Genomic DNA, 23,820 nt, shown 5'->3' on the forward strand with positions numbered 1-23,820 from the left:
GCCCATTTTATCAAAAACCTCATAGCAATATAAATTGCATAGTGTCCAGATCAAGGGAAACAATACCCCTGTTGTCTGCAGAACACCCGGAGTTTTACACCTGTTTCTGGGACGAGAATTAGAAGAAATATTGCATCCAAAAGGGGAGAGATTGGGGCTTATGGAGACTTCCCTTTGTGGAGCAGAAGTAACTAAGGACGTTTAGCCTGGAGGCGAGACAGATTATCCCATGTGGCATTGCAAGGCAGAAGCAGGATACCGTATGCAGCCTCATCCATGGTGCCGGAGATCCCCATCTCCTGGGTACTGCATTCTCAACCCTGAGCCAAGAATCCCCATCTCCTGGGTACTGCATTCTCACCCTGAGCCAAGAATTTAAATTGTTTATCAAAGGGATGATAACTCAGAACTCAAGAACTGAATGAGATACTATGTTACAGCCAGTGACTATTTACTTATTCTGCAGACCAAGAAGCGCCTGCATGCACATGAAACAGAACAAGTAAGTGGGAAGCCTACTGGGCAAACAAGTACAACCCAAGCCGAATAACTGCAAGAGAAAACACTTGGATTGCTCCTGGCTGCTCCTAGGATTGTGTTTTTCTCCTTGGGAATCAGACAGAATCCCGTTCTTTCTGCTTTCGGCTCTTCTGGCACTTATTTATAGGTTGCATTGCACCTCTCTATCTGGGACAAATTCCAAATCCTAAGAAGCCCAATGAAGTAAGGACATTAGAGCCTATTAAAATAAGAAGGTCGGCGTAGGAAAAGAGGAATATTTTATCCATCTCAAACATCAATCCCTTTTTACTATGGTCTTCTTATCAGTCTCTTGTTGTGCTATATTTCATAGTAGATTTTCAAGAAATGTCTTTGCTACGGGACCTGAAGAGTAGAGGTAGTCAATCAAGATCGAACCAAAATGTGATCATAGCAGAGTGGTTGCACAAAGAGGGTGCTCAGTAGATGCTTATTGAGTTGGTTTGCGTGGGATTGGATTGAATTGAACAGATTTAAATTGAAGCGCTCAGGATGAGGCATTTAATAAGCCTTCATCTAATTGAGCTGGATGGCAAAGTAAATCATGGTAAATCCACATCCTACAATACAGTGCAGTCTTCAGAAAGACTAATTCCCTGGTCCCAGAGCAGGCCAAAGGGGCACATTCAGGCCTTTCTCTGTGTGCTCATAGGGAAATGTCTTCAGGATTTATTGTTCCATTAGAAAACAACAATACAGGGGCCCCTGGGTGGCTCAGTCTGTTAAGTGTCTGACTTTGACTCAGGTCATGATTTCATGGTTCATGAGTTCGAGCCCCACATTGGGCCCTGTGCTGACAGCTCAGAGCCTGGAGCCTGTTTCCGATTCTGTCTCCCTCTCTCTCTCTGCCCCTCCCCTGCTGTGTGCGCTCTCTCTCTCTCTCTCAGATAAATATTTTTTAAAAATTAAAAAAAAAAAAAAGAAAACAACTCTACAAGTAGCCAAAGGGCATGTACACTTATCTCAATTGTTTATTATCTGAATATATACCAAAAAAAGAAAAAAAAAAGGCACACATTTTTCAGAGCGTACTTTGTTTGGTTTACTGATTAAAATCTACTTGAGTACATCAGATTGTTGAATACTTAACACTTTATGCTTTGATAACTTACTGAGTAGTGTATTAGCCTCCTAGTGCTACTGTAACAAATCACCACAAATGTGGTGGATTAAAACAACAAAAATTTATTCTCTCACAAGCGAAGAGTCTAGAAGTCTGAGATCAAAGTTTCAAGCAAGGTTGATTCCTTCTTGGGGCCATGAAGGAGAATCTGAGAATCTGTTTCATTCATCTTTCTATTCCGGTGGTTCTGGTGGTTGACAGAAATCCTTGCCATTCCTGGCTAGTAGTCCAACATCACCCCAAACTCCTCCTCCATTGTCACCTGGCCTTTATCCCTCTTTGGTGTCTTTGTATCTCCACATGGCCTCCTTATAATGACAGTAGTCATTGGACTTAGGGCCCACCCTAATCCATTATGACTTCATGTTAACTAGTTACATCTACAAAGATCGTATTTCCAAATAAAGACACATTCTGGGGTTCCAGATGGACACTATTCATCCAGTACAAGAGGTATACAGCAACCTTTCAATTAGGGGAAATACTGCCTTTTATCTTATCAGCTCTGGTGGTGTGTTAAGTCAGATATGATTTTCTGTAGAAGTCTTTGCTATCATTGAAAGGCATTTTTTGTCCTACATCCTCTGGGAAGATGAAAATCTGATAGCCCTTCTTGTAATATTACTATATTTTTTTTATTCCCGGGCTAATTTGTGCAAATGAAGCTTTCCATTTAAATTTATATTTTCCAAATTAAAAACATTTGTTTTAATTGAAGTATAATTTATACACAGTGAAATGCACAGGTCTTACGGATACAGCTAAATGAGTTTTGATAAACATATATATGCTAATGTAACCCACACCCTAATCACAATAGAGATTATTTTCATCACCCTAGAAAGTTCCTTTACGCCTCCTTCCAGTCAACACCCCTCCTTCAAAGGCAACCACTGTTCTGATTGCTATCACCATACATTAGTTTTCTCTGTTCTTGAACTTCGCAAACTGGAATCATGCAATTTGTGCTCTTTTGCAGCTGGCTTTATTAGTTCATAAACCTATTTTTACATATACCGTAGGTTTATTTTTACAGCTAAGTAGTATCCCACCAGATGACTATACCACAGTCTGTTAATCCATTTACCTGTTGATAGCCTTTTGGAGTGTTTCCAATTTTCAGCAATTTTGAATCAATCTGCTAAGAACATTCATGTACAAGTCTTTTGCAGACATATGTTTTCATTTTCTGGAGTAAACCCCTGGAAGTGGGATTGTTGGGTCACACGCTAGGTTTCGGTTTAACTTTATAAGGAAATGCTGAGCAATTTCCCAGGGATGCTGGCGCGGTCGTTCATTTTCGCCATTCCAACCTGGTAGAATTTAATTTGCATTTCCTAGATGAGTAAAGACATTGAACGCCTCTTTATGTGTATATTGGCCATTCATGTATCTTCTGTTTAAAGTGCCTGTTCAAGTCCTTTCCCTGAATATTATTAATATTTATTATTATATTTGCCTTTTTTTTAGTATTGAACTGTAGAAGTTCTTAATGTGTTTTGGATACAATTCCTTTGTCAAATATATATACTACAAAACACTGTGTGGCTTGCCTATTCATTCTCTAAATAGTGTCTTCTAACAAGCAGAAGGGTGTTTCTGTTTTTTTGTTTTTTATGAAGTCCAATACAGCAAATTTTTGTTTTATGATTTTCGGTTTTTGTGTCCTCTCCAAGATTTTTTCTTCTCACCCCTGCTTATAGTTTAAAGTCTATGATTTATTTCAAATTAATTACTGTGTTTGGTGTGAGATACAGGTCAGGATTCCTTCTTCCCACATATAGATATTCAGTCCCCCAACACAATTTGTTGAAAAGACTTTTCTCTCTCCATTGAATTGCTTTCGTGCCTTTTTCAAAATCAACCATGTGAATTTTAGTTTACTTCTGGACTATTTATTCTATTTCATTGACATATGTGTCTATCTTTATGTTAATACCAACTCTTATGGTTACTATAACTTTATAGTAAAATTAGGTAATGTGAGTCCTCTTGCTTTCCCTTTTTCATGATTACTTCATAATTTTCATTTGAGTTTCCATGTAAGTGCCAAAAACCCGCTGACAGCCAATTTGGGGAGAATTGAAATTTGAGTCTTACAGTCCATACGCATAGCATATTTCTGTCTACTTATGACTTTGGTTTCTTTCAGAAATGTTTTGTAGTTTTTGGTATAGATATCATGCACACATTTTGTTAAATTTATTACTAAGTGTATTTTGTTTTTTGATGCTATCGGAATGGCATTTTTTCTTTATTTTCCAATTGTTGCTTTTATATAGAAATACATTGACTTTGTCTCCTGCTACTAAACTACTTCTAAATGACCGGATCTAGTGAGACATTTTATACACATCTTCAGATTTTCTATATACACAAACTGATCTGTGAATTAAAAATTGCATTTTTTTCTTTCCAATCTTTTTACCTTTCAATTTTTCTTAATTTCTGTTTCTTGCATTGCTATAGTGGCTTGAACCTCTGGGACAATGATGAACATAAATGATGAAAGAGAACATCCTGGCTTGGTCCTGTTCTTAGGGGAAAATTTTCCAATAAGTATGGTATTTATCTTTAGGCATATACAAGATGCCCTTTATCAGGTTGAGAAAATCTCTTCTATTTTTAGTTTCCTAGCAGTTGTTGTTTTGTTTTATTTTGTTGTCATGAATGGACATTGAATTTTGTAAAATTCTTTGTCTCCATCTATTGAGATGATCAAATAATTTCTATCTTTTATTCTGTTTTGAGGAATATTGGTTTCTAATGTTCTTTTCTTATATACCTTTGTCAAGGTTGGAGACAGGATTATGATGGATGACTTCAAAAAACAAAATGGAAGTGTTCTCTTCTATTTTCTCAAAGAACTTTTGTGAGACTGGTATTATTTCTGAATTAAATATTTGATAGAATTCACCAAGAAAGTCATCTAAGTATGAAGTTCTATTAGTGGGAAGGTTTTTAGTTATAAATTCAATTTATTTAAAACATAGAGAACTATTTTGGTTTTCTATTTCATCTTGCAACAGATTTGATACAGTTGTATTTTTCAAAGAATTTGTTGAATCTATTAGCATAAATTGTTCATAAAACTTCCTTATTATCATTTTAATATTTTAATATCTGTAGAGATGTCCTCTCTCCATTCTTCTACTGATAATTTGCATTTTTCTTTCTTTTTCTTAATCAATCTTGCTAGACAGTATCAATTTTATTAATCTTTCAAAGGATCAACTTTTGGTTTTGCTAATATTTCTTTACTGTCTGTTTTTTGGTCCACTGATTTTTGCTTTTGACTTGACTGCTTCCTTCATTCTACTTACTGTGGGTTTAATTTGCTCTTCTTTTTCTAGCTTCTTAAGGTGGAAGTTTAAGTAACTGATTTTAGACCTTTTTTCTTTTTCTAATATGATTGTTTAAAACCATAATTCCTGGGGCATCTGGGTGGCTTAGTAGGTTAAGCTTCTAACTCCAGCTCAGGTCATGATCTCACGGTTTGTGAGTTCAAGCCCCACATCAGGCTCTCTGCTGTCAGCACAGAAACATATCCTGCTTCATATCCTCTGTCTCCCTCTCTCTCTGCCCCTCCCCACTCATGCCCTCCCTCTCTCTCAAAACTAAATAAACATGAAAAAAACAATTAAAAAAAAAACATAAATTCCTCTCCAAGCCCTCCATAAGCCATATCCAACAAGTTTGAGTATGTTAGGTTTTTTTCTTTTTTAAAAAAAAAAAATTTTTTTTTTACATTTATTTATTTTTGAGAGACAGAGAGAGACAGAGTGTGAGCAGGGGAGGGGCAGAGAGAGAGGGAGACACAGAATCTGAAACAGGCTCCAGGCTCCGAGCTGTCAGCACAGAGCCCGACGCAGGGCTCAAACCCACGAACCAGGAGATCATGACCTGAGCCGAAGAAGTCGGACGCTTAACTGACTGAGCCACCCAGGCGCCCCTTTTCTTTTCATTTTCCATCAGTTTAAATATTTTCTAATTTCCCTTATAATCTTTTCTTTAATTCAAGGGTTATTTGGTAGCTTGTTTTTAATTTTCACATATTTGAAATTTTCCCGATATGTTTCTGTTATTGACTTTTAAAACATTCTGTATGTTCTCATTTCTGTGAAATGTATTGGGACTTGTTTCATATACCAGCTTTTGGTCTATCTTGGTGAATGTTCCACGTGTGTTTGAAAAGAATGAGTATCCTGCAGTTGTACAATATAGTGTTCTATAAATATTAGGTTAAGCTGGTTGATAGTGCTGTTTAAATTCTGTATATTCTTATAAATTTTTGTCTTAGTTGTTCTAGCAATTACTGAAAGGGTGATATTAAAATTGTAAATCTAATTGTAAATCTAATTGTAAATTGTAAGTCTAATTGTATCTAATTGTAAATCTGCCTAACTATAAAATTGTGAATTTGTCTATTTGCCCCTTTAGTTCTTTTTTTTTTTTTTTTTTTTTTTTTTTTTTTTTTAAGTAGGCTTCATACCCAGCAAAACATGGGGCTTGAACTCATGACCCTGAGCTCAGGACCTGAGCTGAGATCAAGAGTCAGATGCTTAACTGATTGAGCCACCTGAGGGCCCTGGTCCCTTTAGTTCTGATGGCTTTTGCTACATGTATTTTGAACTTTGTTATTATGGTGCAAATACATTTAAGTTTTTTTTAAGAGAGGTTTTTTTGTTTGTTTATTTTGAGAGAGAGAGAGAGAGAAAGAGAGACAACATGCATGCACGTGAGCAAGCAGGGGGAGTGACAGAGAGAGAGGGAGCGAGAATCCCAAGCAGGCTCCATGCTGTTAGTGCAGAGCCCTGTGTGGGGCTCGACCTCACAAACTGTAAGATCATGACCTGAGCCGAAATCAAGAGTTGGACACTCAACCGACTGAGCCTCCCAGGGGCCCCTCACTTACTATTTTAATACCTTCTTGATGATTTGACTCTTTTATCATTATGAGTGCCCCTCTTTATTTCTGATAGAATTGCCCGTCTTTAAGTCTTTGTATAATATTAATATAGTCACTCTGTCTTTCTCACGGTTAATGTTTACATGGTTTCTCTTTCATTGATCTTTTACTTGTAACCTATTTTCGATTTTTACGTTGAAAACGTGTCTCTTGTAGCCAGCACAGTTAAGTTTTTGGTTGTTGTTATGCAGTCTGTCAATTACTGTCTTTAAATTAAAGTGGTTGGTCTATTTATATTTCATATAATTATTGAAAGAGTTAACTTTGAGCCTACCATTTGGCTATTTGTGTACTACTTGTCTTTTATTTCTCTTTTCTTGCCTTCTTTTATATTAATTGAGTCATTTTTTAGAGTTCCACTCCATCCCTGCTTTTGGCTTCTTGGCTATATATCATTGCTTTCTTTCCTAGTTGGTTCAAGTTCATTTATCCATTGTTCTTCAGTCACTATTCTGCTATGAAGCCCATCCAGTGATTTTTTTTTATGTCTTGTATTTTATTTTTCAGTTCTAGGATTTCAACTTCCACTTGTTTTTATTTTTAGAGTTTCCTTTGCTCTTCTGCAATATCCATCTCTTTTCCTTAAATTATTTACTATATTTGTAATAATTAGTTGGAAGTACTTACCTGATAATTCCAATGCCTGGGCCACCTGTAGACATGTTCCTATTGTCTGAATTTTTCTGGATCATGACTAACATTTCTCTGTTTCTTTACATGTGTCTCTTTTTAAAAACTGTACTCCAGGAATTGTGTATAGAAAAATAGTTGCAAATGGAACACACTTGCTCAGAGTTGAATTGACTTGATGTTGGGCTGCTACTTTGTTCAGATCGGGTTTACCTCTGATTTGCCCAACTCCTAACCAGTGTCCTCTATTCTCTGTTTACTTTTGAATTCAACTCTTACAGGGCCCCCAGAGTCCAAAACCCAGGAGAATGTCTGAAACTGCATGATTTTTCTCTGCCTGTGAGCCCCTCCCCCAGTGGTGCTGTCTTAGCAAAATTCAGAAAGGAAGAGATGAATTTGTGGTCTTTTTGTGTATTTTTTACGTATGTAATTTGTGCCACTTAATGTATGGCTTCAGCAACAAACCCATCTTTCTTTGCCCTATTCTGTGACCCTGGGGTGATTCTACAGACTGCACTTCTCCCTTGCCAGCTGGCTTGATGCTAGACCCTGTCAACAGAGGGCATTGGAAAGACATTGCAAACCTGAAAGAGAAGGAAGGGACGTTTTCTTCCTGCCGTGTTTTGTTTTTCTACCTGGGGGCAAATGGATCAGCGTGCAGGGGCCCTGGCAGTGTTTCCTAGAGAGGGAGGATGGTCCTAGCTTCAGCAGCAGGCAATCTCCAATGTGTGTCAACACACCGTTTCCACAGAGGTCTGAATCTCAGCCTTGCAGGGGCCCCTTCCTCTGAGTCTAAGTTCCTTCATCACTTAGTTTCTGTCAGCTTTAGTACTGCTTTCTGCAGTTACTACTTTAGAGTTCTCCTTTACCTCTTTCAGTAGTTAAGCATGTTTTATGTAGTTAGCAATTCTTTACGTGAAATCTTCCTTTTTCAACTTCCTCGTGTGGTTAATGTCTTCTGACTGAACCCGAGGGTCCTTCAGATTCCAATCCCTCCTACCAGCATACGTGGTATATAAAGCCCTGCTGGCTTCTCCTTGTCAGTTCTCTGTCTTTCGCAGGTCTACTCCTCCATTCCAGACCAAAGTCACACTTGCACTGGTCCCCAGACAGCGCTATCTCTGCACACAGTATTCCCAACTCCTGCAATCCCTTCCCTACTTCCCTTACTCACACTCGTCCTTCCAGATGGGCATCTTCAATGGGGAAAAAAAAACCCACTCCTACATCTACCTACATCTGCCCATTCCCCAGGAAGCTAGCCTGCTACAAAATTAAGTCCTGGCAGAATAGTTTTTTGCTATCCTTGGGAAGGGCTCTTTTCTCTCTGGAATATATTTCATCAAGACTTCTTTGCATCTATCACTTTTTGCTAGTCCCATTGAAAAGTATTGTTGCTTCCCATTACCAAAAGTTTTTCAAATCCTTCTATCTCCTAACTAGAAGCAGAAACCTCTAGGTATTCTTTTACATGCAAAGAACATTTCTAGAAGGACACACTGTTACAGTGCTAAGAATTGAGAAATGTGGGAAGGGAGTGAGCACATAAGAGAGAGTGATTCTTACTTTTTACTGTGGTCTTCATTAATTCATTTATTTAGTCTATAACTATTTACTGAGCACTTACTATGTGCCACTATTTCAGGCACTAAGCATATAGTAGAAACAACAAAAAGTCATGGAACTTGCATTCTCTCATAGAACTTACGTTCTAGTAGGGAGAGGCAGGCAACAAATAAATATGTAATAAGCCAGGTGATGATAAATGTTGTAAGACCAAATTAGGTTAAGGGAGCTAAAGCATAATGGCAGTGACAGTGCTATTTTATACTGATGGTCTGGGAAGAGCTCTCTCTTTAAATAATATTTGAACAGTGACCTTTAGGAGCTTGGAGAGTAAGCAGTGGGGATATGCAGGTGAAGGGCATTCCTGGCAGAGAGGAAAGCAAGTACAAGGGCCCTGTGGTGGGTGTGTTAGAAGACAGTAAGGATATGGGTCACAGCATGACTGAGGGGAGGAGGGAGATGAGCTAAGGCAGAGAATAGAGGTCCAGAGCATGAAGTACCTTATAGGCCACTTGTGGTCACTTATGACGGCGGCTTCCTAGGTTCTGTACTAATTTACTAATTTTCATTTTAAAACATGAATATGTGTGTGTGGCAACTGGGTGGCTCAGTCAGTTGGGCATCCAACTTCAGCTCAGGTCATGATCTCACAGCTCTGAGTCCGAGCTCCACATTGGGCTCTGTGCTGACAGCTCGGAGCCTGGAGCCTGCTTGGGATTCTGTGTCTCCCCCTCTCTCTGCTCCTCCCCTGTTCACACACTCTCTCTCTCTCAAAAATAAATAAACATTAAAAAAAATTTTTAAACATGAATATGTGTGCGTACAACTTGCATAACTTGAAAAAATAGTTTTAAAATAAATAAATAACCCCACAGCCTGCTACAAAATTAAGTCCTGGCAGAATGTCCATAGTTGCCTGAGGCCAGGCCCCATGGGAAGGCAAGATGGGGTCCCAGGCTCCACTTCTCAATGTTAATTTCAACCTTTCAGAATCAGGATCCCAAAGGGGAGTCCAGAAGAGATAGGCGACAATGTGGACCAGAGGCAAATTGCTTTTGTTGAACATTCCAAATAGACTTAATATTTGGCATAATATAATAAATATAAATATATAAAAGCAAATAATAATTATATTGCTATAATTATTATAATAATGATTGCTATTCTTAGAATAATATTTGGAATCAAATCACAATACTTTACACAATGCCTATACACACACATATGCACATACACATTCATTTAATTTTTTAAAAATTGGCTAGCTCTCTAAACTGCTAGCAGAAGATATTATCCAATTGTCCCTTTTGTCCCCCCTTATCCCTTCAAGGGCAAACTGTGGCAAAACTGGAGTTCTTGAGGCAGCCAAGAGCTGAGCTGAACATACAGGGCTTTTCTGGGAGGAGACCTGAGGTGTGAGAGCCAGCACCAGCCCTCTGAGCTAGTTTGGGTAAGGCGGGCATGGCCTGGGCATAGGCTGGGAATCAAGCTCATCTCTCCCGCTCCATCCCATTTATAAATTCTCCCTACTCACTCCCACATGCCTTGCTTCCTGCTTGCACATGCCTGCCCATTGCTGGGTAGGACTGATCACAAATTCTTCCTAATCTTGAGTTGAACTCTGCCTCCCAGAAACCTCTCTTCCCAGGCCCCTCCTCTACCTTCTGGATGGGGAAGTCCATTCTTCCCTTCATATGGAGGAATAAGTGTTTATGTTTCTAGAAAAGGATCACGACAAAGCTCATACTTTTGGCCTGCCTTTCTCATCTCACCTCTCTCTGATCCAGACCCAGGACAGGCTCTCACTGATCTACAAGACAGCACTGCCAGCCTCCTAGAATCCCTTCCCAGGGCGTCTCTGCCCTGGCACACCCTTCCACACAGCTCAGAGGGCATTTCCTCAGGAGACTCCCCACTTCGTCCAGCAGAGAGGGCCCCTCCCTGCCTGCATTCCCATGGCACTCTGTAGGCACACCTATGGCTCACCCTCCAATGCACAGAATTCTGTGTGACTTGCCTGGCTCTCTACTCTATAGTCCAGTCAGATGGAGAGCTTCTCTCAGGCAGGAACCACCAGAACGTTCACATGGGTACACATATAGCTGATGTTGAATCAATATATATTGAGTAGAGTAATTAATTAATTAACTAATCTAGAATCCCACATTACCTTTTTGCGAGTCTTAAAGATGAAGAAGAAAGAAAAGAAAAGAAAAAGTCTAGGCATGTTTTCCCAACTCAGAGAACTATATTAGGAATTTTTTGGAACAAAAAACCATCCCTACCCACCCCCTCCTCAATTCCCCAAGGACAGAGGCCCCTGTCCTTCCTTAAACAGCTTGTAGAGGAGAAAGAGAACAGAATTCATTGAGTGGCACCTGTCACATGCCAAGCCCTGACAAGGTGCCTTTCACTGATCACTTTGTTAAGTTCTCAGAATCCCCTCATGAGGGCGGCCTCACTGTTCCCAGTTCACACAGATGAGGATCTTGCTGTGTAACCTGCCCAGGGTCTGTGACACCACAGACAAGAACACGGAGATGTGCGCTTGACCCTAAAGCGCTCCTTTCCACAGCCCAGCATGTCTCTGGAGGGAAAAACCGAAGGAAGGAACAGAAATGATTAAGAGAAATAATGGAGAAGTGAGGTATTCGGAGACCATGTGTATAAAAGAGAAAAAGAGGGGCCCCTGGTTGGCTCGGTCAGTCGAGCGTCTGACTTTGGCTCAGGTCATGATCTCGCAGTTCATGAGTTTGACCCCACATCGGGCTCGCTCGCTGCTCTCAGCACAGAGCCCACTTCAGATCCTCTGTCTCCCTCTCGCTGTCTCTCCCCAACTTGTGCGCTCTCTCTCTCTCTCTGTCTCTCTCTCTCCCTCAAAAATAAATATTTAAAAAGAGAGAGAGACAGAAAAAGAATGGAGGAGGATGTAAGTCAAACAGAGGTTTCTCCTTCCTCTCCTTCTTCTTCCCCTTCTTCTCCTCCCTCCTCCCCTTCCTCTTCCTCCTCGTTCTTTCAATCTATCTTTTTAACAGAACAGACCTAAATATGTTGCAGGCAAAGCAGAACAAGACAGAGGGGTCAGCTGAGTGTTTGAGAGAAAGAACTGAGTAAACCCAGTCTTGGAGAAGATGTCTGGGTCGGAGTTGGGGCATGGGTAGATGGCTTAGCCTGGAAAAGGGAGAGGGATCTTGCTTTCTCTGATTCAACTGGAAGGACAGGAGGAAGGCAGACTAACATTTTTAAGTGACAGCTAGAGAGAGGGATTTGCACGTCAGCTCAGGGTGTCCTCACAATCAGCTGGTGCTGTAAGTGTTAGTGCCTATGTTACGGGTGAGGAGGCAATGGGTGTCTTGCACGGAAGAGAGCGGTCAGCAGGTGGGAGGAGGGAGGGAGGAAAGGAGGGCTGAGGGTTGTAGGAAAGGCGTGGAATCCTGTTGTAGGTACTGCCATAAAACAGTTGCTGTGTGGCCCTTTACAGAAAATGTGGGCTGACCCCTCTAGTACCCCATCAGCTCCGTGAAGACTAGGACCTTGTCTTACTCCTTTTTACACTGCAGGAAAGTTCCTAAAATACACAGATGTCCATAGATATTAAGAAAATATGAATTAACAATAAAACATCAGATACCACCTTTTTCAACAGCGTGCTATTCTCACTAATTATAGGAAGGCTGGGCTGGTGGCCTTTTTAAAGCAGTATATCCTGCCATTTTTACACCCTCATTTTTCAAAAAAGATGACGGATGGAGGCACTGCAAGAATATGTAATACAGCACCTGAAACTCTGACACTGGACTGATTTTATGGGACCTGATGTTTCCGTTAGACGTAAGCTGCCAACGTCCACCTGAAAACCCCAATTATGCCCAGACCCAGCCAAAGCCACATTTCCAACTTGACTATGTTCTTCTAAAACTATAAATTTTCCAACTCAGCTCAGTGAAGAGTGACATAAAGTTTCACATATGTGGTGAGCTGTTTTATAGGCCCTCAGATCTAAGAGCACATGGCAGCTATACTGTTGGCAATGAGACCTGATGAGAAATCAGCCTGGTTCTGAAATATAATATTCCTAATTATAATAGGAACAATGGCATTGGAATGGGCAGACATTATCTCCAGGGAGCACCAGGACTGGTGGGGGGAATCAGAAAGCACAAGGATTCATATGTGGAAGGGCACAGCTATTTGAGAGATGACCATCCATATTCCCATCAGCCTCAGAAATGTCTAAGGATGTGCTCCCTTTTTTCCTTTCCTCGTCAAATAAAATAAGATTTATCACAGGGCCAAGTGATAACACCTTCTCTACTTTTCCAAGGCAGCTCTTAACTTAGAGGGCCCCTTCTCAACTCGAGAAGGAAGGACAGTCAAATGAGATTTTGTTCCTAATAGACAATGAACAGACTCAGTTCACAACCACGTGCGAAATGACATAATCATATTAGCTTCAATTTATTGCATACTCCCTGTGGGTCAGGCAATATGTAAAGTATTGGACACAGCTCATGTGCCCCTCATAGCAACCTGTGATACAGGTGCTAATGTCTGCATTTTCACAGTAAGAAGGCCGAGGCTCGGAGAGCTGAAACGAGGCAATTTAACCTCTGAGGCCATGGCAGGGCTGGGAGTCCCAGCCTAGGCCGCCTGGACACCACTGCTAGACCACCAAGCCTTGTGTGTGAGGTGGCAGCTTTCCTCAGAGTCTCCCCTAAGTGAGAAGAAAACACAATCATACACACGCATGCACACACACACACACACACACACACACACACACCAGTGAAACCCCAACCTAAGGACGCAGGGAATTGAAGTACAGACCTGAATGGCTCTCTAAGAGTAAATACAAGGGCTGGAGGAGGGCAAGGAGGCTTTCTGGAGGAGGTGATCCTTGGAGGACGGGAGACCCACTTCTGGCCCTTGTGGGCCTGACTTTGTCTACATGGCCAGAGTAAGTTATTCCATGTGTCTTGTCTCTCAGAGGAGCTCAATAATTATTTGTCAAGTTGACTAACAAATGTAAGTAGTGCCACAAATTGGTTTCTACTTCACTAACACGGCGAGACTCATTAACCACAGCATGACTGGGTGGTTCTGCTCCTTAATGGTGGCCTCTGGTGGGCCCATTGCTCTGCACCTTGCCTTTCTGGCCTGAGCACTGGGGTCTCCAAAGCTGGCACTCACTTCCCTGAACTGTAACAAGAGTGGTTGGCTTTTGGTATTAAGTCCCCATCCTAGCTTGGCAGTGGGCCCTTTCCCTCCAATTAGTCCGACCATCTCCCACTGAAGCTCTCCACTCAGCCAGCCCCAAGGATGAAGGTGAAAGAGATGTGGAAGGGGGTGCAGTATCGATAGACCCTGCCATTTCCAAGGCCACATAACTGACCGGAAGACAGCTGCCATGTCTTCCTTGTGTTTCTTGGCTCTTTGCCCATGTAGTGCCAGTAGCTGGGCAGAGCTTTGATCTCCTCCTTATAAAAATCAACCAGCTTGGGGCGCCTGGGTGGCTCAGTCGGTTGGGCATCCGACTTCGGCTCAGGTCATGATCTCATAGTCCGTGAGTTCGAGCCCCGCGTCGGGCTCTGTGCTGACCGCTCAGAGCCTGGAGCCTGTTTCAGATTCTGTGTCTCCCTCTCTCTCTGACCCTCCCCTGTTCATGCTCTGTCTCTCTCTAGCTCAAAAATAAATAAACGTAAAAAAAAAACAAAACAGCCAGCTTGCCTGATGGCAAAGAGGGGACTCCTTCCATTCTGGGTGGGGCTCAGATGCTCCTGTGCAGTGAATATGCCTCAGCAACGGGAGATGGAGAGGAGGGAAATTTAAATGAGTCTTAGGGGATTGGAAAATTATTTGGTGAAACGTTCCTAAGCTTTTTCTGCTTAATACCCATAAATTTCAGGGGTCATGTACGCTAACAGCTTTTGATTTATGATGTTCTTATTCTCGAATTGTATTTAAGCCAAATTATGAAAAGGTAGCAACAGTAAAAAGAGCCTTTTAAAAATGCTTTGGGGTCCATCATGGGGTCAAGCCATTTCTGTCGATCTTTGCCACCACTTTGTTAAAACAAGGGCTGTGGGTGCTGACAGCCGAGTAAGCTAATTGGTGTTGGCCGCCAGCCCACCAGGAATCCTCCTCTTCTTAGAAACTTTTTCCTCCCTTCCCCAGCCCCTGCCACCAGTAAGACCTTTTAATGGCTGCTGAGGGCAAGCAGGGAAAGCACGCCTTGGGTAAACTTTGTGGGGCCAGGTCTCACTCAGCTGCCATAGCACACAGATATTCCCAAGGCCTCTAATTAAAATGCCTACAGTCCACCAATTCGCTCCTGTTTCATTGCCCAGGGGTTGCAAAGCTCCCTGCTAATGCTGAACACAAATTAACAAAATGCCGTGTCAGCCTTTCTTGTCCCATTACAATGTTATTGTCATATTTATTAGCACAAATCCCTGTAGGACACGGGGTGGAATATCTAAAAAGTGAGTTAAGCACTCTCCGTGGCTGGATGGGGAAAATGCTTTGGCATTTCGCTGCGGCACGCGTCAACTTTGCGATCCCGGCTCACAGCCACTCTCCTCGGAAGACAAGCCAGCTGTGTTCTCGTTCTGGATGGGGACGTTCTCTAGACCTGTAATTATCTTCCACTCCTGCTACCGTAAAATGACTAGGTTGTGGCCACCGCTTTTATTGCAAAGAACAGTGCTCTATTCGTTTACCAAAATTGAACAACCTAGAGCATTACCACGAATTAATTACAGACCGAGGGAAAAACTACACACAAACTGCACCCATCACGGTGCTCTAAATCACGTTAGCCTAATCGCTTGATATGCAGAATTAAGTTTACTTTTGCACATCTCCCTCCATTGATTCCTTCCCCTTCCACTTTGTGTCTATCTGGCTGCCTGCTTCTGCACTCGTCCGTGGGAGATACATTTTACCCCAAGGAATAGCAAGGTCAAAATAGGAAGAAAACAAAACACCTCTTTGGAAGGTTTGGCAAGGAAGCAAAGGTATGTACTATTACAATTTTGTTCTTGGCAACAGCAGAGACATACATCCTGATACCTTCCTTTTTTCTCCTTGCCCACTAGAAAAATATTCTCAAGTCATGGCGCAGGAGAAAGCGTAAGAATCTAAATATTATATAAAAAGGCACAGAGGAAGTCTGCGTGGAGAATCCGGGTCAGGGGAGTGATGTGTAAGCAGTGTCTTGATGGACACATAGAATTTCATCACCTGGAGAAGTGAGGGAAGAGAATTCCAGGACTCAGGAACAGAAAGTGAAAAAACACAGAGGCTTCAAGTATATATGGGGAAGGACAAAGGGCTCATATAGGCTTTTTCATTTCTATTTTTGTTTGTGTTTTACAAAAGGTATAATGCATTCATGTATGGAGATGTGCGCTCAAGGAATTATTTATAATGGGGAACATGGTGCAAACATTTGGCAACCAATGATACAAACAAGGGACTCTATTTGAGATATCTAAACAATTAAGGAACTTGAGCAGATAGGTGTCTTACAAAGATAACTTTGTGCATTACATGAGGTGGGGGAAGGGTGGGGGGCTGCAGGCAGAGAGGTGGAGCTGAAGGTCACGGCTATGATCCAGGTGGAGGGTGCTAGTGAGGACCTGAGCAAGGGCAGCAGAGGGTGGAGGGAAAAAAGGGGGAACCACAGGAAACTCTTTTCGGGAAGTCATATCAATTAGGACTTCCAGTTGGAAGGCTTCGGGTAAGCGAAGTTTGGGATTCTGAAACTGTTATCTTGGAGGGGAAGCTTTTGTGAAGGTAGAATAAAGAAGAAGATGTGGGGCAAATGAGAAATCCAGCTTTGGAAACATTGAGTTTAGGGTGCCTGTGGAACATGTGGGTAGAGATGGCCATTAAAACAGTTGAAATTCCAACCTGGAAACCAGGGAGCTAGCCAAGCAAGCCTTTGGGTACATAACCCCCTCACATAATGACTCATCTCCCTTTCTGTCCATATATCCTTCAGTCCCTCTAGCAAACACAAGAAGCACCTCTCTGTGGTAGACCCCATGCTCATGTTGTCAGAAGGCAAGAGCAGTTAACAAGCTGAGGCCATTTATTTTTTTTTCTTTTTTTTTTTTAAATTTGAGAGAAAGAGAAAGAGGAGCACATGCAAGTCGGGGGAGAGGGGCAGAGGAGGAGAGAGAGAGAGAATATTAAGCACGTTGTGCATGGAGCCCAATGAGGGGCTCAATCCCACAACCCTGGGATCATGACCTGAGCCAAAATCAAGAGTTGGACCCTCAATGGACTGAGCCACCAAGGAGCCCAGCAGAGCCTATTTCTTGGCTGATAAGGCTGAGCCCTTGCACTAACTACTTGGTCATTGGCCTCCGTCCTGGACTTACACAATAATCGTGATGCCATCACTATTGTCAGGTGAGGAACACAAAGCCAAGGGCAATCATTCTCACTCCTCTCACTGCAGCCTTCCCCACACTGCCTGCCACATCAGCACCCAGAATCCACTGGAAATCTTCCACTGGCATTGGTATATGGATAAAGAAAGCTGCCAACAAAGCCCTGGGAAAACCATTGGTCCCTATGCAAGGCAGCTCTCCTGGTACTTTCTCTTGATGCCTAAGACACCAACCAAAACTGTGACGGGTCATAGTCAAACTCAATTTACACCATCAAATATGAGTGAGGACAGTGTTTGAGCTATATGGGTTTTTTTTAAGTTTATTTATTTATTTTGAGAGAAAGAGAGAGAAGGGGAGGGGCAGAGAGAGAGAGGGAGAGACAGAGAGAATCCCAAACAGGTTCCATACTGCCAGCATGGAGCCCGACTCCAGGCCCGAACCCACAAACTATGAGATCATGACCTGAGCCCAAACCAGGTCGGATGCTCAACCAACTGAGCCACCCAGGTGCCCCCTTGAGTTATATGTTATAAGCAAATATTTTCAAGCTTCTCCATGCTCCAGCATCACATATTGCTCATCCTCAAATCAGGGATTTTAGGGCAACATTTTGGGCCAGTTGGCAATGACTGTGGCCAAGGATTCAAGAATGCAAGATTTTTGTCCCAACCCAGCTACCGTCATTGATCCTGAAGCAAGACATTTAACTTACAGCACCTCACTCTCCTTGCAACAAAGCTTGTTAACTACTTCATGCACATGCAATGCTCTGAACATCAGTTTTAAAATTCAATAATTATTATTCATTTTCAACAAGTTAATCTCTCAAGAATTAGAGGAAAATTCCAGATTGAAGAGTTCATGAAGATCTAAAGGGATGAAAGTAAGATTAATAATTGTTACTCAAATAGAATCTGTCTTCTCAAGACTCTGCCTCCCAACTAGTGCACAAAGCATATTAGGATGTCTGCTGCCCACTAGGGGCGTCTTCTGTCCCACTGGGAGAGGTAGAATGCACAGGGGGGGCTATCAGCAGGCACAAGTTCTAGGATGCTAGCCTACCTCTATCAGTACAACCCTCCTTGTTGAGTTTCAGCAATGTTATGGACTTCGGGAACTTACACTACTGAGGCAGGAGGAGACAGGGAGAGATTCCAGTTGTCATTTAAAAATGATTTGGAGACATCAAAACACCTCCTCTACCCTGAGGGCAGTGGCAGAACTGTGGTGAAGTACATCCCTCGGCGATCTGGAGTGGGCATAGCAGAAATGTAACTGACCTCACTTTCAAAAAATGGAGGTATTTGCTAAATCATAAGAGACCATTATGAGGCACATTTACCATCGATAATTTACAGGGCAATAGATGAAAATTGTCAGATGAAATCTTAAGATAAGCATTGTTATGCACTAAATTGCATAATTCATCAGCATCCCACAGCTGGCCTCCATGTTTACTGTCAGTGCCTGGGGTTTCCCACAGTTCTACAGCTGCAGAGTTCCCAAAATTCATATGTTGAAGGCTTAATCCCCAATGTGACTATATTTGGAGAGGGCCTGTGAGGAGGAGATGAAGTTTAAATGAGGTCATGAAGTTTAAATGAGGGACCCCCAACAGGACTGGGGTTCTTACAAGAAGGAGATACACCAGGGGTGCAAGCACACGGAGGAAAGACCGTTGAAGACACGGCAAGTAGGTAAGCATTCACCAGCCAAAGAGAGCGGCCTTAGGAAAAACCAAACAGCTAACACCTTGAACTTCTACTTCTAGACTCCAGAATGATGAGAAAATAAATTTCTGCTGTTTAAGCCACCCAGCATCTGGTATTTTATTATGACAGTCCTGGAAAACTAATGCAGACGCTATGAATATGTTTTCTTCCTTACCATGGGAAACAGATCACCTCTGTTTTCATCCTATACATACATATCAAAATAAATACACTTTGTTTTCGTGAACTTGCTTGTTTTCTTTCACTGCATTTTGTGCTTCTTGCTCCTCATATGATTTCTGAATCAACCCACCCCTACTTGTCTCTCTAGTCCTACCATGACTCGTCATTATAGCGAGGAAGACTCCATCCCTCTCTCAGACAGCTAAAGATAGGCGAGGGCAATAACTGGTTGCATAGATTTGCAGCCCTTTGTGTAAGCTGAGGGCTGCCCAGAATGTTACAATCAAAAGGCATCCACCTAAAGAAAAACATGTGTCTTCTTCCATCTTCCACCTAGACGCCCATCACTGATGTTCTGTTCTGCAATGACACTTGAAGCCAAAGAAGCCAGAGATAAAACTGTTGACCTCAAGATTTTTATCCTGCTTCCGGGGGCAGTTTGGACACAAATCCACAGAGAGTGGGCAGTGGGTAAGTGAAATTGATGGTGACACATAGCATCATCTAAACAAGTATGGTCCAGAGAGGGACATGAAAATGTCCGGCTGCCTTCATGGCCAGGACACATAGACATATCATAGCTCCTATGATGCCATACTGAATACATCACATTTGAGCTCCTTGTCACCACTATGCCAGACTTAACATGAAATAGTGAGGCAGGGTATCAATGGGCCTCACTTTCACAGCAGACATTCTCTCACTAGAGGCCTGAGCTTGCTGTGACATACGATCCTGTATGGGAGCCAGCAGGGTGCCTGAACTGTAGCTGTAGAACTGTGGGCAGCCCAAGGAACTGACAGTAAATATGGTGGCCAGCCGTGGGATGCTGGGAAACGACCACTCCTGAGAGGGCAGCTAAAAATCTAAAGGATAGCTCAAACTTCCCCAGAATTAGAGTCACCAATAGGGACATTCTCTAAAAACTGCTCTGAAAACCAAAGGATAACTTCAGGAGACATTATGGAAAGGACTCAGAGGATCATGTCCCTAAGGATAAATGAGCAATACCACCTGGGATTTTAGCTTCAAACCCTTGGACTAGAGACATGGACAGCCTAAGGCTCAAGGCAGTGCTTACCAAACTTCAGATCCCTTAGGTACAACATTTGCAAAATGTGTTATGTCTGAATACCTGCTATGATGGCTAATTTTATGCATCAATTTGAGTAGACTGTGGTTTACTCAGATATTTGGTCAAACATTATCCTCAGTGTATCTGTGAAGGTGTTTTTGGATGAGCTTAACATTTGAATCTGTAGACTAAGTAAAGCAGATTTGCCCTTCCTAATGCAGGTGGGCCTTGTCCAATCAGTTGAAAACCTGAGTAGTTTAAAAAAGCTGAGTAAGAGGGAACTGCCTGATGGCCTTTGACCTGGGACATTAGTTTTTTCTTGCCTTTGGAGTCAAACTGAAACATTAGTTCCTCTTGGGTCTCAAGTGTGCCAGCTTTTAGACTGGAATGATACCATTGGTTCTCCTGGGTCTCCAACTTGCTCACTACAGATGTTAGGACTTCTCAGCCTACATAATCATGTGAACCAACTCCTCACAATAAATTTCCATCTATCTATCTATCTACCCAGCTATCTATCTATCTATCTACCTACGTAACTACTATTGGTCCTGTTTCTTTGGAGAACCCCGACTTATACACCTGAGATACCCTATTTACCTAATACTTACTGAATCTTTAAATGGCCTATTTGAATAAATACATTTTTAACTGCAACTTTATGTCATATTCACAAATTCAAATCAAGTATTTGTCATTAAAGACATAAATATATATACTAACTGTAAAATTAAATATGCACTTATTAAAATAACAGTTCCCCTGAAAACACTTACTTCTGATGGTAACTGTATATGAAGCAAAACTTCTTCTCTTATTTCAATTCCTAGCAAATGGATATCAACTATATTTTATAGTGAATCTTAGCTTCCTTTTGAAGTAGAAAATCCTTCACTCTTAAGCATCAAAAATAATCCACAATACCCAATACAACAGAAAGAATGTCATTAACGTGTTTTGGTTATCAGTTGCTACATTTAAAACTATCACAGAATGTGTGGCTTATTATGTCCCACCCATTTTGTGGATCAGGAATTCAGGAAAGGCTAGATTGGACAGTTTGCCTGTGATCTGTGGAGCATCAGCTGGGGAGGCTGAGATGGAAGGATTCACTTCCAAAGTGGTTTCTTCATCCACACATCCAGTAGCTCCATTTCCTGCCTCTTCCTCTGCCCCGTGCCTCCCCCCCCCCCCCCACCACCCATCCTCATGTCTTTTTTTGTCCAGGACCTTCCACAGAGCTTTGGCTCCTAATAGCATGGCAGCCTTGGGACAATCTTCCTCTTATTTGCTGGCTCAGGGCTCCAAGGGTGAGCATTCTGAGTCCCAGGTGGAACTGGAAGACTTGTGATGTCAGTCCTGGAACATTATCTCGGCCACATCCTATGAGTCAAGCAAGTCACTTAGAACAGCCCAGAGTCAAGGAAAGGGGAATTAGACCCCACAGCTTCATGGAAGGAATGTCAAAGTATCTGTAGCCATGTTTAGTCCTCTACCCCATTCTTATGTTCTCGACAAGGAAAAAGTTCTCAGACATGGGATTTCCACATCACAGATCAAAGTGTATACTATATATCCAGAGCTTATACAGGAGCCAGGCACATGAGAGCAAAGGCATGGGTTTGGCTTTGAAATTGGTTATAGAACCTCCTGGATGACCTTGAGACACTTAAACTCGCTGCTTAAGTTCACTGAATCTTAGGGTTTGGTCTGTGAAGTGGAATAATGATATATTCCAGGACGGTTGTGTGGATAACTAGTACAAAGTCTGCATCATCATGGTCCCTCATTAACTGTTAATGCTTTCAAGCAAACCCAGAGAATAGTGAGGGCTTTCCAAAGGTGTTTTTAAAATACTCTATTTATTACGATAAAACCTATGCATAATCTGAAAGAGAACGAAACATGATAGAAAACGTCTTCTCAAGCTTAAAGGTACAGTTTTTTAGAGGAAATCCACTACAAATCTTCTCAGAATGTTAAAGTTACCCCCAAATTCCTGCCACAATATTTGAGATGTCTCTACTTAGCAATCATGTAAGGAACTGACAAAACAGAACCATCTTTTTTTTTTTTCAAATGTTTATTTATTTTAGAGAGAAGTGGGGGCAGAGAGAGAGGGAGACACGAATCGGAAACAGGCTCCAGGCTCTGAGCTGTCAGCACAGAGCCCAGCGTGGGGGGACTCAAGCCCACAAACCGTGAGATCATGACCTGAGCCAAAGTTTGGCACTTAACCAACTGAGCCACCCAGGCACGCCCAGCACCATCTTTTTAAAACTATAATTAAGCAGGCATTTGGGGAGGTAAGAGAAAGTGGAGTTCATGGCAGGTTGGCATACTCTGATCCACAGATGCTCAGTGGTGGTGAAAACACCGCCTGTAGAGGGGCATTTAGGGAATGTGCTGGATGTGGTTTTACCTGGCCCAATACTGGGAGCAGGGTGAGCATTACTGCATGTCGGGGGCAGAGACCAGGGACACTGGACACACAGAGCTATCCCCCATGATGAAGCGCGGTCTCGCCGTATGGTCACATGAGTGAAAATCTTGTTTTTGTGAACCTGGAGTGAACTTCATTTTATGTATAAACACATTTCTACTTAGCTATAATATATACTTTACTTTCCAGGAATGTAAATAATACCTAAAGCAAATGCATAAATACAAAATTCTATTTTGTTCAGAATTCCAAGAGTTGTTTGCTGTTTGGGAAAATCATGTCACCAGCAGCAGGACCAGCTTGTGCTGCCTGAGTCGCCAAGAGCATTATTTTAGACTGCACTGGAGGTAGCAGATGTCAAGCACCTGACCCCTTCATGTGGTGTCCAGAACAGGGCGCCCGCACCGGAAGTAATCATTAATTACTTTGTTTTTATTCCTCTTTATATTTCAGTTATGACATGACACTGGTTTTTCTTAGACTGTGGGTGTGGGTGGGCTGTGTTATCTGGGAACTTCACTTTGGGGTTGCAAACAGGGGCTTAAAAATATTCGTAATAAAAATGAGGGTTGAGTCTGACAGGACTGAAAGCCTACTGCTTTAAAAGAAGTTTGCTGTGGATCAAAAATGCCTTTCCAAGTGGAAACACCAGGGAATCATTTCCTTTCTGGAACCTGCTGGACCTGGGAGCAGCCCAGCCGGGTTGAGCAGAAGCAGCTGGCTCTGACGCATGAAAGAGCTCTTTCTCCTCAGCCCTCACAGGTGAAAAGACAAGGACACCCCATTGGCTTTTCAAAACTGAAGAAAAGACTCAGCAGACTTCATATGGCCATGTGAGCCTCCACAAGTTATTTAACGTAAGCCTCAATTTCCCTACCTGTGTAATGGAGATAAGAATAGCTCTCGTATTGGGGCGCCTGGGTAGCTCAGTCGGTTAAGCATCCAACTTTTGATCTCAGCTCAGGCTGCACAGTTAGTGAGATTGAGCCCCGCAGTGGGCTCTGTGCTGACCTCACGGAGCCTGTTTGGGATTCTCTCTCTCTCCCTCTCTCTCTCTCTGCTCCTCCCTTGCTTTCTCTCTATCTTTCTCTCTCTCAAAATAATAAGTACACTTAAAAAGAGCCTTCGTATTAAGCACCCATGTGGTTTAAGTCCGATAAATAAGATAAAGCATGTT

The 23,820-nt window shown here is 42.1% G+C and overlaps 1 protein-coding gene across 5 annotated transcripts in view; it reads right to left on the reverse strand.

Annotated features, from left to right (window-relative positions):
• SCML4 (Scm polycomb group protein like 4) overlaps positions 1-23,820 on the reverse strand; it is a 124,556-nt gene that overhangs the window by 92,325 nt on the left and 8,411 nt on the right. For 2 of the 5 annotated variants that reach the window (XM_078447184.2, XM_060616312.3), the window contains exon 1: positions 1,653-9,905. The exons of 2 other annotated variants lie outside the window; for them this stretch is intronic. The gene's annotated coding sequence lies outside the window, so the exon portion shown is untranslated. Of the gene's footprint in view, positions 1-1,652; positions 9,906-23,820 lie in introns of those variants that run through there. One more of the 5 variants, XM_078447186.2, reaches the window with a different exon arrangement.

This window comes from Panthera onca, chromosome B2 (assembly GCF_046562875.1).
Source record: "Panthera onca isolate mPanOnc1 chromosome B2, mPanOnc1 haplotype 2, whole genome shotgun sequence".
NCBI lineage: Eukaryota > Metazoa > Chordata > Mammalia > Carnivora > Felidae > Panthera > Panthera onca.